We start from the raw sequence: 16,411 nt of genomic DNA, 5'->3' as shown, positions 1-16,411 counted from the left end.
GAGGGCTTTGAGTCCATAAAACCCCAAAAGCCAATCCAGATACAGCCTTTTTTTTTGCAGTGGGAAGTGAGGCTTCAGCTGCTGGATGATGACTTTGGGAGTCATGATTGGTACGGCCAGTTTAGCAGTTGGCTCTCTGCACATTGACTCCAGGACAGACAGGCCAGCCCCACACATCAAAACCAAGCTGTCTCCCTAAAAATGACTGTGGCCACTAACCCCACTCTTTATGGTCCTCAGGTCCTGCGATTTGGAACCATGATGAAAGGAAGCTGGTCTGCGATTGAGTACGGTGTGTTTTCCCCAGGTTCTGTCTGATTACTGCATGTGCAGATCCCACAGACACGCCACAGCCCGTGCAGTTAATTCGTAAGGAACTCTTAGGCGTGCAGGAGCACGGGGAGCTGCAGGTGGTGATCTGCTGCCTCTGCAGGAAGGGTGGGCGCAGGGGAGAGCATCTTCAAGGCAGGTCAGGGCTAGGCAGAGGTGGGAGATAGGGTGAGAATCTGGCTTTGATCGGGCTCATTTTGGTCCCCTGGCAGCACCCAGTCCTTTGGGGAGCTTCCTGCTCTAGGGGCACCCTAGGCAGAGCCGCAGGGTCCCTCACTTGGGTGTGCACCTCTCACTCTGCTGGTCACTGGTCACTCTGTGTGTCAGTGGACAAACATACCCTCCTAATCCATGGCTTTGCTTATATCTGGCCACATGACACCCTGGCCTTCATCACGTCCGCCGATCCTGGGGTGTGAGCCCAGCTCTTTTGCCAGATGTCCCAGCTGCCTCAACACTGACAGCTATGCACCTCTGTGGGCGTCAGGATCCTACAGAGAGCTTGTCAAAAGAATTGTCTCCAGGACACATCCCTGCCTTCCCCAAGGCTACAGAATGAGAATCTGGAGTGGCACTCAAGAATTTGCTCCAGGGTCACCTGCCCTCCCGTCTACCATCCACAGATGCTGAGAAAACTGAAGATCCCTTTGCTGGCCAGGCCCCTGACATTTTGTTCTGGGAGGTTCTACCCGAAAGGGCACTGTGGCCTCTTTCCAGTGGTCTGTCACCTGGCCTTGTTCCAGAGAAACAGAAGAAGACAGAGGACCTGTGTGTGACATGTGACCTGAGTTGTGGAATTTGCCGGCCTCTTCCACAGTGTGACCACAGCCATTGACCATTCAGGTGACAGCAGATGAGCTGACAGAGACAAAGCTGATCTGGCTGCACAGGGTTTCACATCCTGCACTGCAGGGCACAGGGACATGTAAAGCCACCATCTGGGAAAAGTGGAGAAAAGTCCTTGACTCTGCAAACCCACTGTGTCCTCCCCTGTCTGGACTTCCACTTCCAGTAAGACAGACCCGTTTCAGGATAAGAGTAGCCAGTGATTTCCAAAACTCATTCCTGCCATTCACTGTGACAGGCAATGACTTCAGGTGTTTGGGTGGACAACTGTGCTGGCAGTAAAAAAAATCCAAAAAGAATCAGAAATTAGTCAAGAGAAGGAAATATTGGCCCAAATATTGGCCCAATGGAAATTAGTGAGAAAGAACACAGCTTTTTATCTAAGGGACTGGGCACCAGAATTATTCTTGGGACTGTTTTCCAACAGGGAGATTTTCTTGCATATTTTTAACTTAAATGTTTTGTGAAATTCCCTTTGAGGTGTCCGTGGGCTCTGCCATTGCACCCCCACTAACAACCTAGAGGCAGGGCCTCTCCCCTCAAATCCCACCCCAGCTCCCACCAGCTCCCAGCTCCTGGCAACCTTGGTTCGGTTCCTGTCTCTATGGTTTTGTCTTTTTCGGAATATCCAGCTATAGAATCGTGCAGGATGCATGGAGTGTGCCAACTCTGAGTGTCCTCTCTGCTCCTTGGCGGTCACGGTTCTTTCTTTGTGCTGCTGAGTCACACACCAGTGTGTGGATGCTGTCCGTCCACTCGCCAACTGTCTTTGTTTCCTCCCCATCACTGTGACAAATGCCTGAGATCATCAACCTAACAGAAGGAAAGGTTGATTTTGGCCCATGGTGTCGAGATTTCAGTCCATGGCCCCGTTGCTTTGGGCCTGTGGAAGCACTGCACATCATGGTGGGAGCGTGTGGTGAAGAATATTCACCTCACGGAGGCTGGGAAGCAAAGAGAGACAGTTGGGCTGGGATCCCAACATCTCCTTCAAAGACATGACCTCACTTCCTTCCACAAAGCCCCACCTGCTGACGGTCCCATCACCTCCCAATAGGACAAGCCTTTGGGGTGCACACTTCAGATCCATACCATAGCACCCCCTTAAGGATATTTGCACTGCTTCCGGTTTGGAAGAGTTCTGGTTAGTCATTAGCAACATCAATACAGGCACTGTGTAAACGTTTTTGCATTTCTCTTAAGCAGATGGGACGAGACTTCCGGTCACAGGTCTCACTGTGTAAGGACCAAACTGCTTCCGAAGTGAGCTCGGCCTTCTGTGCTTCCACCAGCCAGGTAGCAGCAGCACTGCGAGTGTTCTTCCGCACACTCACCACACCTTGCTATGGTCAGGTGCAACTTTGATTTTCAATTTTGCCCATCCCAATAGGCATAGTGGAGCTCACCGCTGGGGTCAGTCACACTCCACTGATAACCAATGATTCTGGAAAGCTCTTTAAGGGTTTATTTGCCGTCTGCATGTCTTTCTTGTGAAATATCTTTGTCTCTTTCAGCTATTTTTACTCTGGATTGTTTGAAAGTTGTTTCAACATTCTCGACACAGTCTTTCCATTCTCTTAACAGTGTCTTTCAAAGAGATTTATTTTCTTGGTGGTGCTGGGGTTTGAACTCAGGGCCTCGAGCTTGCTAGGCAGGTGCTCTACCACTTGAGCCACTCCTCCAGCCCAAGAGGAGATTTTTAAAAATTTTGATGACGTCTAAATTTGTCCTTTTTTTTTTTTTTTGATGAGCCATTCTTTTGGTGTCATATCTAAGAAATTCTTGCATAACCTAAGGTCAGGAAGATTTTTCCCTTCTACTAGTTTTATAATTTTATGTTTTACACTTCATTCTGATCCATTTTGAGTCAAATTTCACTTATGGTGTGAGGTGTGAGTCAAGATTTGTTTTTCCCATATGGATGACCTATTGATCCAGCACCATCAATTGAAAGCCCCTATCCTTTCTCATTGGGTTTCCTTGCAGCTGGTTGACATGCACTGACCATGTGGGGTCCTTTCTGTTTGGAGCCTGTCCTCTGTCATGGCCTTGATTACTGGAACTTTGTGCTAAACACCACAATCAGGTAACTCAGATTTTCCAATATTGTTCTTTTCCAAAATCATTTTAGTTATAGAATTATATTCATTTTAGAATCCAGTTATTCTAGATTCTCTGCCTTTCCATACAATTTCTCAAATCCTCTTTGCTGATTTGTGCAAAAAAAAAATTATTGGTGGGACTTTTGGAGGGATGCATTTCTAGGTCAGTATGGGCAGAATTTTATACTTTAACAATGCTGAGTGTTCCCATCCATGAACACAGGAATTAATCCCCCCATTTATTTACGTTTCCTTTGACTTCTTTCTTCATTCTTTTGTAGTATTCAGCAAGCTGATCTTGGATTTATATCAAAGTTTTCCAGGATTGGGGCAGGGGTCGGTAAAATAATAAACTGTACTGCTTTTGAGATTTTAATTCTCAGTTGTTCTGTGCTAGCATGGAGAAACACAGGTGATGGATATAGATGGACCATGTATCCTGCAGTTTTGCTGGATTTACCTCTTAGTTCTGATAGTTTCTTTGTGGATTCCTTGGGGTTTTCTTTGTGTGCAGTCATGCCATCTACAAGCAGAGGCAGTTTTATTTTTCCCTTCCCAAGGTATGTGTCTCTGTTTTGGTTGCTGTTTGCCTTGCCTTGTGGCCCTGCTAGGATCTCCAGCAAGACTCTGGAATGGAGTGGGGGTGGTGGGGAGAATGACAGTGCTTGACTTTCCCTTGTTCCCAAGTCAGGGAAGAGCACAGGGTGCTCTCAGAAAGCACAAGGCTGGCCATAGGTTTCGTGCGTGTACTTTGACGCGCTGAGGACATCTTGCTGCCACTAGTTTGGTGAGAGTTTGCTGTGAATGGATGTCACAGTTTGCCAGGTGTTTTTTCTGCCTTAAGATAGCTGTGGGCTTTGTCTACAGTCTGCTGGGCTGGTGGAGCACGTGGAGGGATTGAACCAACCTTGCATTCAAGATAGACCTTGCCTGGACATGATGTATTGTCCTTCCCGTGGATTTATGGGCTCATTTTGATGTTTTCTAAGGGTCCTTTCATGTTGTCTCACTTGTCATTTGGCTTTTACTCAGTCTAAATAAGGAGGGGTTGGCAATGGTGATTCCTAGCCAACACACCCCAGCTGCCTGGGGCCCTGGTGTGACAATTTTCCCAGGCTGTTTGTGAACATGTCCAGCCCACTCTGCTGAACCTTTCTTCAGAATAGCAGCTCAGTTGGATCCAGCTGGTCCACAGGCAAGTCGAGGAGACCTCATGACACATGCTCCCAGCATCTCCAGTCTTTTAAAGGTTAGTTTGTCCCTGTTCCCCAAGGCTGACCTAGCCCCAAGGCCTGAATCAAAGGGGACTTAGCATAAGCACTTGCCCTCATCTGTTTGGGAACAGATCCAGATACGCCTCAATCCCATGGTAGCAAGTGACAGCAGAAACTACAAACCCTCCTCATACACAGCTCCACGTTCTCCTCTAGCTCAGAAAGAAGAAGGAAAGCTGTCCCTTTCTTCCTGCTTCACGGATGGTGGCATTTTCCAAGGCAGGCTGCCTTCTGACTGTGAAAACTCAGGCAGTAGGGTGCTCTAGAGCAAAGATGGGGCAGGGAGCCTGGGCTCCCCTCACCCTGCCACCCTCCCTCAGCAGGCCTGGGATTCTCTTGGAAACTTGACTGGATCAGAGATTCTCCCACACCCAACAACTGTCCCTCAGCTAGGGACATCCCTAGTCCTCCCCACACCACTGGGTACTTCCCAGTTTAACTTCAGTCATTTTAGAAGGAACTTCTGGTGGAAAGAGGCCACTGTCAGGGGCAGTGGGGGCAATAGGTGGGGAAAGGGAAGTAGAGATGGCTCCAGTGGGTGAAGAGGATCAAAGGATATCACTTACATATATATGGAGATAACATAGGGAAACCCACCAAAAACTACTTTTAAAAGGGAGGGAAGAGAGAGGGGTTTGGGAATATCATAGAGGGGATGAACTTCCTCAAACAAGCTGTTCACATCTATGGAATTTCCACATGAAACTGTCTTGTACTATTAATTAATCTTAAATAAATAATAGAAGAAACCTCTGCCATCATCACATTCAGAGACCAGTGGGTCAGAGGGGACTGACCCTTTCCACTCAGGGAAATTCTAGGAACCCTTTGAGTGCCTGCAGCTTCTGGTTAGATACTGATGTCCAAGGAGCATCAGGCCGGGATGTGCCAGTGTCCAAGCCAGGCTCCTCCCAAGTAAGACATTCTCCTATGACTAAGTATTAGCAGACAGTGGGAAAAGGCAGACCCTCATCAACTTGGGGCTCTGTGTTCCTAAACTCTGTGCCTACACCCTCCCAAAAATCACACCAGGGTGCCAGCTGTGGAGAAATGAGTGTTCAAATCAGACCGTTAAGCAAAGGGTGCAGGTACAGAAGTGTGGGAGCTAGGGGTGCTCATGCAGAGCAGTGCTGCCCAGCTGTTGCAGGACAGGATGACAACGCTGTTCAAGAAGAGCTGGCTCCAAGGTGACCTCAAGTTCTGGAGTGGATTCTAACTGTGCTCAGGTCCCTGCCCCACCACGAGGTGACCTTTAGCAAAGCCATTGACTTCTGGAACCCTGATTTCTTCAAGTCAACCAGGGCACATTAGCTGAGGGCCCATGCCGGCTGCTGTGCAAACCAAGAGAGAGAAAATGTGAGTAAACCCTTTCCCCACTGCTCACTCGCCCCTCCTGCCCCTTCTGTGCTGTGACCAGCCTCCTGTCACAGGCTTGCTGGTAAGTGTGTCACAGCAGTTTTGGGGCAGGGGGAGCTCATGGGCAGCATTTGTCAGTTTCCCTCTTGCAAATGCTCGCATGGCTGCTGTCATGCTGACCTAGCACTCACTGAGCGAGTGTTAAGTAGCACAGTAGTTCATGCCATAAGCTTCACCTTGGGGATGCCATCTGAGCAGCTGTGATGATAGTTGTACACGCTCAGCTTATGCTCTCACAAACTGAGACTTCTGTCATCCCACAGATTCCACAGACTCCTCGTTAGGAGGTGTGTGTCAGTATTTCTTTCCTAGGGACACAATGCAGTGAGAAAACCTCAGAGGCAAGGAACACAGAAAGGTTTGTACAATGATGCATTACCTTCATCTCCAAAATAACTGCTTTAATTATAAGTTTATATAATTGAGATCTCATAATAATGAGAACTTAATCACAAACATGCACAATTCCTGATAATTTGGCCATCAGCCTCTGTGATGGGAGCCCCTGCCGCACACCTCTGCTTCTTCCATTGTAGAGAGACAGCCCTGCCTCAGTCTGGTCCAGGCCACCAGAATAAAGTAGCCTGTGTGACAGGAAGTGGCACGGTAGGTCCATAGGATGCTGAATCTACATCTTCCCCAGCCCTCCTGACTGGGCTTCCCTCCTGGTGTCCACCGAGGCCACCAGCAGCTCCCTGCTGCACCCATCTCCCCGGGACCCTAGAAGACACCGGCCTCTGGCTCCCGGCAATATGCAGTGCCAGGGGCATGCAGTTGTCTGATTGGCTAGCCCTGGTCACACCCCCACCCTGGAGCTGCAGGTAGAGCCACAGTGTCACAGTGGGGGACATCTGATGGCATTAGGGAAGAAGGGTGTAGATGTCCAGCTGATAAACACATAAGTGTCACTTGTCACAGACCCATGAAGGCACAGGTCAATGGGAAGTTCTGTATAAGCATCTCCTTTGACACTTTTCAATCTCGGTTGTTTTTAATTTTTTGATGCTAAAGGTTTTCCATTGCAAAAGAAATACACACTTGTTTTAACAAGGGAAACAGTAAACAAAGGTTTTGCAAAGGGGCAAAGGAAGAGCTGGCTCCAGGGTGACCTTGGTGACCTCGGGTGACCCACCTCCGCACTCCCCTCTCTCCCTCGCCCGCCATCAGCAGCCTGTCAGATGCCTTCCAACCCACATCCTGGCATGTGGACTGGGGCACACATGGGTTTGAGGTTTATGTGGATGTGACACACACGCTCATTTCTGCACCTCGCTTTCCCTCACTGCCCGTGATCCCCGGGCTTCCCCACGTCGGCAGACAGCCCTGCACACACGCCCGAAGCTCTCCGTGCATGGCTGGGGGCTGGAGGCCTTCCATTCATTGCGCCTTCCAGCAAAGACTCCCGAGATTGCTAAATTTGGTCAGAGCATGCAGGGCTGTGCAGGGTGCCTGCGTGCTAAAAATACCAGCTGGGCTTGGGGTGGAGACTGCACACAGAGCAGCGGCCAGAGACCCACGGGAGCAAGTGTGGGGTCCCAGGTGAAAGTCTTGTTCTCCACAGAGCCACAGGCTCTCCACACCGGCATCCACACTACTGAGTTACTAGATGCCAGGCTGTGGGTTATAAAAGCTGCCTCACTCCTGGGGTGGGGCTCCATGGAAGAGTGTTTGCCTAGCATGCATGAGACCCTGGGTTCAATCCCTAGTGTTCTCCTGCCAAAAAAAAAAAAAAAAAAGCAAAGAAGCTACCTCCCTGAGTTAACCTCCCTGTTGTTCTCTGCCTGGGGCTTGATACCACTTCTGGGTCTGGACCACATCTGGGGACCAGCAGCTCTGACATTTGCCTTCAACTCACTTTTAAAGAAATCGAATACCATCAGGGCTGGGGATGCAGCTAGCTCAGTGATAGAATGTGCCTAGAATGTGTGAGGCCCGGGTTTGATCCCCAGCACCAGAAGGAAACAGACACAGACACACACACACACAAATCAAATGTGCTCATTTTAAATACAATAAGCATACAGTAAGTGGAAAGCCAGTGCCACTTGGCATCGATGTACATCAGGTGTAATAATAAATATAACCATTGTCACTGGTAACACTTTTGAGCATTTCTCAGAGAATGGTGGTCTTCTAACTCTCTCTGATGTCACCTCATTGAATCCATGCCACAGCTCTGGGGGGACACGGTGCTGTCCCCTTCCTCCTGGTAGCTTTGTTTTATAGGTGAGGACAGAGGTTCAGGTTATTGCCAAAGAAGGGGACTGCCTACTTGGTCCTGGTGCACACAGGGCGTGTCCTCCAGGGTGGACTTGAGTCTGAATCTGCTTGCTGCATTACTCCACGGGTGCTCACCCCATGTGGGGAAAGGGAGGGGTCTCCCTGGCCTCGTGGATGAGATTTCCCTGGCAGTGACATCGTTACTGACATGTCACTAATGTGATCACTTCTACTCCTATTTTTTTGGCACGAGATAGGGTCTTCCGCTTATTGTTGCACTGTCCTATTTCATCTATTTCATTTTTTTAAGTGAGTTTAAAGTCAGGTATGGTGAAACACACCTGCAATCCCAGCACTCAGGAGGCTGCATCAGGAGGATCACAAGTTCAAGGCCAGCCTGGGCTACAGAATGAGATCCTGTCTCAAAACAAATAAATAAATAGAATTTAATGGTGAACCAAAAGGTTGATCCAAGTCAGTATCTATGTGATCGCCCCTGGCTCCACCTGTCACATGTCCCCCTGGTGTTCTGAGCCTTACTTAGGAAGGGGCGGAGATGCAAGGCTGTTCTTTCAACCAACAGCACTTCATTTACCCATGGGGGATTTAACTTCTCAGCCCATGGCACAAGCAACTTAACAATAAGTGATATTTCCAAGTAGCACACCTCACAGCATGGGCCTTTCCAAGCGTGACTTGACAGGCAACGTCCCTCTCAGTGCAGCCTCGTGGCTTTTTGAGACAATCTATTGGGCACAGCAAGAAAGGGTAGACTTTTTCTCATCTCTCTCCACCTCCAAATGTGTCCTACACTCATGTAAAGCAGAGTGCCAATAAAGAAATAGGAGGAGGGGTTAAAATCCAGGTGACAGAGGAAAGAGCCCAGACTCTAAATCAGAGGAGTGTGTCAGTCAGCATTCCATCACTGTGACAAAACACCCAAGAGAGGGAAAGGCTTACTTTGGTTCAGGTGTCAGAGGGTTTGGCCTGTGTTGAGGTGGCATGTCCTGATGGGGAGTGTGTGGAGCAGAGCTGCTTATATCATGGTGGCCAGAAAGGAGAGAAAAAGAAAGAAAGGGCCAAGGTCCAATATCCCCCTCAAGGACACGCCTCCAGTGACTTCACTTCCTCCCACTAGGCCCCACCTCCTAAAGGTTCCACCACCTCCCAATAACCACAGCCAGGGACCAAGCCTTTAACCTTTAGCATCTGGCCTTTGGGGAACATTTGAGACCAAAGCCGTAATAAGGACCCTGGCCACAGATCCAAACACTGCCTCCCACTGGTGAGGAAAACCATACTAGTGACCACCTCTGAGCTCACATAAGAAGTGGGCTGTGTCACTGCTCTGTGCCTCAGTTTCCCTGTCTGTAAACAGGCCACTTCTCCAGCTGTTGAGGTCAGGAAACCAGAGAGAAATCGGTTCAGCTCTGACCTACGTACTTAGTAAGTGCTGAGTGAAGTCTCTGAATGTTTTTACCAGCATTATCAACATTGGCTGTATGTGAGGACAAGGCCACCACAGCCACAAGTGGTGTGGAACAACTGAGGGTGGCCAGCGGGACCCAGTTCATGCACGAGCTCCAAGTGGAGGTCAGGTAGGTGGTCCCTGGAGCACTAGGGACTTGGGTAGCTCAGAGGGCTTCAGGGCAGGAGGGGCTGGTGACAATGGGGGACCTGCTGAAGGGAACAGGGAAAAGGGACCAGAATGCAAGGGGGCCAAAGACCTCCTCAGCATGGTGACTGGAGCAGGCTGGCCTTGGTGAGCTGCGTGGAGCAGCAATGAGCCCATGGCCGAGTCTGGGCCAGGGGAGCTTGGACAACTCCAGGCTCAAAGTCCCTCACCACTCAGCCCACAGCTGGCCCCGTGGGCAACTTAAAAACATCCAGACCCCGGGCAGTGTGCAGCAAAGTCACAAATGACAATTCTGTTTGTGAATAAGTGTCCGAATGTCACTCAACATCCCTGGAGTTCATGCCTGGGACAGACAGAAAAATTGCCTCAAAGATGGCATCAGTCCTATGGTTGCCTAAACCGTCTCTGCCCCAGTGAGTAGGAGGTGGTCTCTGCAGAATCTCCATCGGGACAAGGACAGCACTGCACACACCTCGCCTTTGGTGCAGGGAGGTCTGGGCCACCCTTCCAACCTCCAGAGCCACGCTGGATAAGTGTGTGGTGTCTGGGCTGTGTTTCTGTCACTTGTACAGCAGCAGCAGGAACTGTGGGCTTGTGTCTTTGGTGTTTGCGATGAGTGTAGCCCTTGCTCCAGGTGGCTCATCCAAAGACAGCATCGACATTTTTGATGTAGTGAACGTAGCTGCCTTCCAAAGTCAGCCTGAGTCTGGCCAGGAGGAGGGTCCCTGCCTCACTCAGGCTGGAAGGACAGTCCCAGGGCCCCCAGGACATGGAACCTGGCCAGTCTGGCTCCACACGCAGTCATCTGCCTCTAGTGTCACCACAGTTCATGGGCAGTGGTCTCTAGCTACACATGACAGCTTTCCCAGAGCCACAGAGAATGTGAGGAAAGAGGCACAGAGACCATCTCGTTCCTGTTGGGTGTGTGTGTGTGTTTGTGTGTGTGTGTGAGATGTGTGTGACTGGGGTTTGAACTCAGGGCTTCACACTTACAAAGCAGGCACTCTACCACTTGAGCCACACCTCCAATCCATTTTTCTCTGCTGATTTTGGAAATGGGGTCTCCAGAACTCTCTGCCCAGCTGACCTCAAGCTGATCTCCTCCTAATCTCAGCCTCCCAAGTAGCTAGGATTGCAGACATGAGCCACCACTGCCTGGCTTCCCATCAGTTATTTTGAAAATGAGCAGAAAGGGGTCTGGAGGGTGGAGTGGCTTGACCCCTGTCACACAGCTAGCTACCTTAAGTGGAATGACTGATGTCACAGTCACACACGCTCCTGCCTATTGTCAGGCCATCCAACAGGTCTGACCTTGCAGACCGGCAGAGACTGGGTTGCACCCGTGTCCATTCCCCTCTTGTGCTCCAGTTGTAAGATCCCCAGTTTTCAGGTCATCGCAGGAAAAGACCATATTTCCCTGTATGGTCATGTGACATGGAGAAGTGAGAACAAGTTTTCGGAAAATTTTCTTAAAAGAAGCAAAGGACATCTTCCTTTGCTCCTATCTTCTTCATAGTTAAAAAAGAAGACACAGTGACTGGCGATCAAGCAACAGTTTTGGACCATGAAGATGCCAGAGCCACAAGTTAAGCCCTGAGATCCTAACGACTCTGTGGAGCCTCCCTACCAGTCCTGGAATGCTGCCCCACAGACTTCACCTACAGGAAAGAAGATTATATGAGGAGAAAGACATTCCTATCTCTTTTTTGTTGTTGTTTAAGGTGTTGGGGATTTTGGTTGTTTCATTTGTTTTCTGTCACTTGAAGCCAAATAATAAAGGGAACAGGCCTGCCACTAGCACGCCTTCTGTTTCAAATACACTTTTCATAGCTGGGCATGATGGCACATGCTTGTAATACCAGACAGAGGCAGGAGGATCTCAAGTTTGTGGCCACAATGGGCAAAGCTAGGGAGATCCTGTCTGAAAAACAAACAGAATGGCTACGGGTTTGGTTCAAGTAGGAGAGCACTTGCCTAGCCAGCACAAGGTCCTAGGTACAATCCCCAGTACTGGGGAGAAAAAAAGATGCTTTTCATGGAAGCCTCCCTCCCGGCAGGCCCACTGCTTCACCTTCCCAAGGTGACGCCTGTCTGCGTGGTCCAGGATGGCACCTCCATCCCAGCCCACTCCATCTCTCTAGGAGCACCCCAAGTAGCCTCACACCAGTCACATGACCCTCCCTGACCACAGGAAGCAGGGCAAGTACCTGCTCATGACTGGGGGCCTGTCACTGAGTGGGGAAGGACCTTGGAGACACCTAGGAGTCCTGTCCACAGAGAACTTGACAGCTGTTGGCTGGCAATGAGTTTGATAAGCTGATCCCCTGTGTGTCCCTAGGAAGAAGGCTATATTTCTCCAAACATGGATGTCAGGACTGTCCCCGAAGACCCAGGTTCTCTGTGAGGCAACAGGTTCACATCCCAGCTACAACCGTGGCTCTGGCGTGGGGTTGCCGAGGTTCCCACCTGCCATGCTGCTCACTCAGTGTGGTGCTGCTGTGATGAGTAGCACAGCCTCAGCAGCTCGCATCAGAGTCCAACATGGTCCCCAAGGTGTGGGTGAGGCCAGTCCCAGAGGCTCCAGGGAGGAAGCCATCGCCAGCCTTTCCAGCTCCCAGAAGCTGCTGTTACTTCTCCCAGGGCTCTTCCCCGACCTTCAGGGCCAGGAGAGGCCAGAGTGGTCCTCCAGCCCCTGTCCATGTCTAAATGCCTTTGGTCACATGGGCCACATTGACTGGTAACCATCCATCTTGGGTGGTCCCTTGGATGGAAGGTGACATTGCAGGATGTGAGGAGCAGGCAGGATGCAGACACCCGACAGTCCCATTCTGCTAAACAGCACCTTGACCCAACCACTCCCCCCGTGCCAAGTTTGTTCCCTTATCTCTAAACAGAGCAGCAACATCTGGCCCTGCCACTGCCACTGATACTGCAGTGCAGGGAATAACTGTACATGAGGACAGGGGCACCACTGGCCACCTGCCAGCCAGGCCTGGCCACCACTGCTTTACCCCTTCTTTAATCAAATGAGTGACTGGCATTTTCAAGCTGGCTAATTTCACACTAAAAGTCTGATCCCCTGTTCCTCTTGGCTCATCAGGTCTCACTCCCCAGGCCTGCATCATGGCTGCCGCTCTAGGACAGGCAGTCACCAGTCACCCCAGTCACTCCAGTCCCTGCTGTCTCCTGCTTAGTCCTCTCCCCCAGGTACACCCCTGCTTGATCCCTGGAGGGATCCTAGTTGTAACATTTGCTAAAAGCACCTAGCAGGTAAAAGACACCTGAAAAAGGAACTTAACGCTGCTTCGGGGATCTCCCTACTCTTTTTATAGACAAGACCATCACATCTTCCAAACTCACTGTGCCTTTCAGTTTGACTAATACTAAAAAAAAAATCACCTAAAATTCCAAGAGTCTGTGGCAGATGCACATGGCTAATTCTGACAAATTTTATCACTTTCACTGTCAAGGCCCCCTAGCAAGGGATGCTAATGTGTGGCTGTGCAGTAAGATTCCCCAGGGAACTAAGGCTTCTAGTGCCAAGCTGCAGTCATGCCGGCTATGCCAGAACCTTGGAGGGGCCTGGCTCAGGGTGGCAGGAGCTTCCCAGGGATGGAAGAGAGAGAAAGAGAGCTAGAGAGAGATGGAGAAAAACATAGTCTTAGACATAGGCACTTAGAGACAGAGACAGTAAGAGAAAAAGAGAGCCAGAGACAGAGACAAACACAGACGGGCAAAGCGAGAGAGAGAGAGACAGGGACAGAGAGGCAGAGTATAAGCGAAAGACAGCTAGACAGATAGAAAGAGACAGAGACAGAGCAGAGAGACAGTGAAAGAGAGAGAGATACAGGCAGCCAAACAGACAGAGACACAGACAGACAGAGACACAGACAGACAGAGTGTGAGAGAAAGACAGACAGGAAAAGAGACAGAGCCACAGAGGGCGACTGCAGCCAAGGCTGAGCGCCGACTTCCCTCCCGAGAGGAAGAGGCAAATGTGGAGCAGGTGAAACATGAATGGAACCCATGGCGGTGACGGTGACGTGCGAGCTGTCCTGCCACACATCCCTTTCCTGCTGCAGGTGGCTGAGGCTGCAGTGAGCTTCATGAAGCTCCCGATACGTAGGTTACCTGCACAGTGACTGACTTGGGTTCCATGGGCCGCCGTGGTGGCTTGCAGTGTCCTGTCCTGTCCTGGGGTTCCCCGGGCTGAAGCAGGAGTAGGACACAGGCACACCAGTGACCTGGTCCTCCTTCCTGCTCTGCCTTCCAGAGAGAGCTACAGCTGCCCCGTTGGCTGGGGGTCCCGGCAACTTGTGACAGCTCCCATTACTAGTGGCAAACAATCCATCACCAGTTAGAAAACAGGATTCGTGTGAGCAGCACCTGGGAGTGCAGTGCTGATCTAAGAGCCAGGTTAGGAGCCGGCGCTAGCCCTGCGTCCAGGCCATGGGCTCAGGAGACTCAAAGGGCGTCTGTGTTGGTGCCACAGAAGAAAGTGAGGCGGGGATGGGGCAGGGAGCCTGAGAAGGGTGGTTAGAGAATTTGGCAATTGAGCAAAAAGAGAAAGTCATGTTAGAGGGGATCCTGGGCCGTGGGGGAGGGGAAGCACATGCAAAGTCTCTAGGGAGGGGTAGAGATGTGGATGTTCCTCCCTGTGGGCAAGGATTATGGACCAGCCTCACAGATGATGAGGCCCAAGGGTGGAGTGACTTGGCTGAGTTGGTGAGAAGCCACCCCAGATTTAAACCCCAAAGTCAAGGCTCAGCCCACTGCTTGCTAGTGTCTGCTAAAGTCCTACCTGGCCCCTCAGCAGGTGAACAAGCCCCACCAGGGCTCTGGGCTTTAGAGTCCTGCTTCCCACCCAGCCCCTGCCACCGCGTGGGAAGAGGCTGGCTCAGAGCCCTGGCCAGGAAGCAGAGGGACTGGGTAGCCCTGCCCCTGTCCTATCCACTGTTCTCCAGGGTTCCTCCGTCCAGGTGTCCAGAACAGGCTACACAGCCAGACCTTCCTTCATTTCCCTCTCCATGGCCCAGCTCCTAGGGTCAGGAGCCCCCCCCACCTTTACTGCTCCACTGCACAGACATAAGCTGTCTCATCCCCAGGCTCTGCTTCTGCCAGACCTCCTGCAGAGGGGGATCCAGCTCTCTGCTCTGAGTCCCCTAGCCGGGGTGTCTTCGAAATCCTGGAGACCAGACTCCCTGACGGCACCTGGAATGGCATAGACTGTTTTCTTCAGCCTCAGAATCAGGAAAGACGGCTTGGTGGGAGACTGGGGTTGCTCTGCCCACCCCTACATGCACCTCTGGTTATAGAGGGACCTGCCAGTGTGGTAATGGCTGCGGGGATGCACAGGCCAGCGCTGCTCCTGGTTCATTGTAAAAGGATACGAGCCAGGCCAGCCAGAATTGTACTTCCTGTCATGACCCCCACCACACTTTCAGGACCACTAACTCCTCCTGGCCCAGGGAGGCCCCTTGACAGGCTGGAGGCACTGCATCTAGGTGGAAAGGGAACATGCAAAGTTGAACAGAGCTGAGCTGCTGTGTGGATCACACCTCCTCAAAAGCGTCACATTAGTGTTTGACATGCTTTAGCAAAGAACGAGAGACTAAGCAAACCTGAGGAGAGTGGCACAAATGGAGGTCCTCTTACTTGCCCAGTAGGACCCGACTTCAGCTGTGAATCTCCTCATTTCACATGTAAGCAGCCTGGCCATCCACAGACACCTGGCTATTGTGTGACATATTCCTGCCAAGACCCTCCTCAAGCAACAAGGCCCACCTGGCAGGGGTCAAGTCAGCCAGGAGCACAGCTCAAGCTCTTGGCCTTCCCAGCCAGGCAGGCAAGAGCACTGCACCAGAAGCCCAGATGGTGAACAGAAGGGAGGCGTGGAGACGCCATGTGCAATTCTTACACTGCTGTAATTTGCAATCTACAGAGACTTCCCTGTTTGTCAGAGACCCTTTCTGCAGCTGGATTTGGTTGTGGGCTCCCATCTCTCTCTGGATTAGCTGTTCTGAGTCCCCTCTTGGTTCCCCTCAGTACAGTGTGCCTCCCTGGGGGCTTTCCATGGCTGAGACTCTCCAGAAATGGGGTGTCCTTGCAGGTCACTGGCAGCGAGGGTCTGCAGAGCCTGGGGCTGCTTCGCTCAGAATCCGGCACCATCCAGTCCCAGGACCCTGGGGAGAGGGTGACTGGAGACATTTGAGAAGCCCCAGGAATGTCTCACTGGTGACTGTCAGGGGAGAGCCAAGGTCACCTGTGGCCAGCTATAAATAGGACATCCTGGGCGGGTGGGAGCCAGTTGGCAGGTGGCTGCAGATTGAGCTTTTAGTCTGGTTGCTCTTCTCCCAGAGCCCAAGGTCCCCATTTCCATAATATTTGCCTGGCAGTTGCTGGAGTCCTTAGTCAAATGCATGCAAATCCATGCTCTGTGGCCTGGGCTTAACCCGGTGGCCACTGTCCCTGGAGATTCCTGCAGTCAGACCTCCAGGGAGAGGAAGCTGCTTTCCTTTTTATCCCCCGGATGTGCATGAAACACCTGCTGTGTAAAGGCAATGTGCAAGGGTCGCCCAGAGGCCCAG

The sequence above is a fragment of the Castor canadensis genome, chromosome 5 (assembly GCF_047511655.1).
Source record: "Castor canadensis chromosome 5, mCasCan1.hap1v2, whole genome shotgun sequence".
Taxonomy (NCBI): Eukaryota; Metazoa; Chordata; class Mammalia; order Rodentia; family Castoridae; genus Castor; species Castor canadensis.
The sequence above is the reverse complement of the archived record's forward strand: the minus strand, read 5'-3'. Positions refer to the sequence as shown.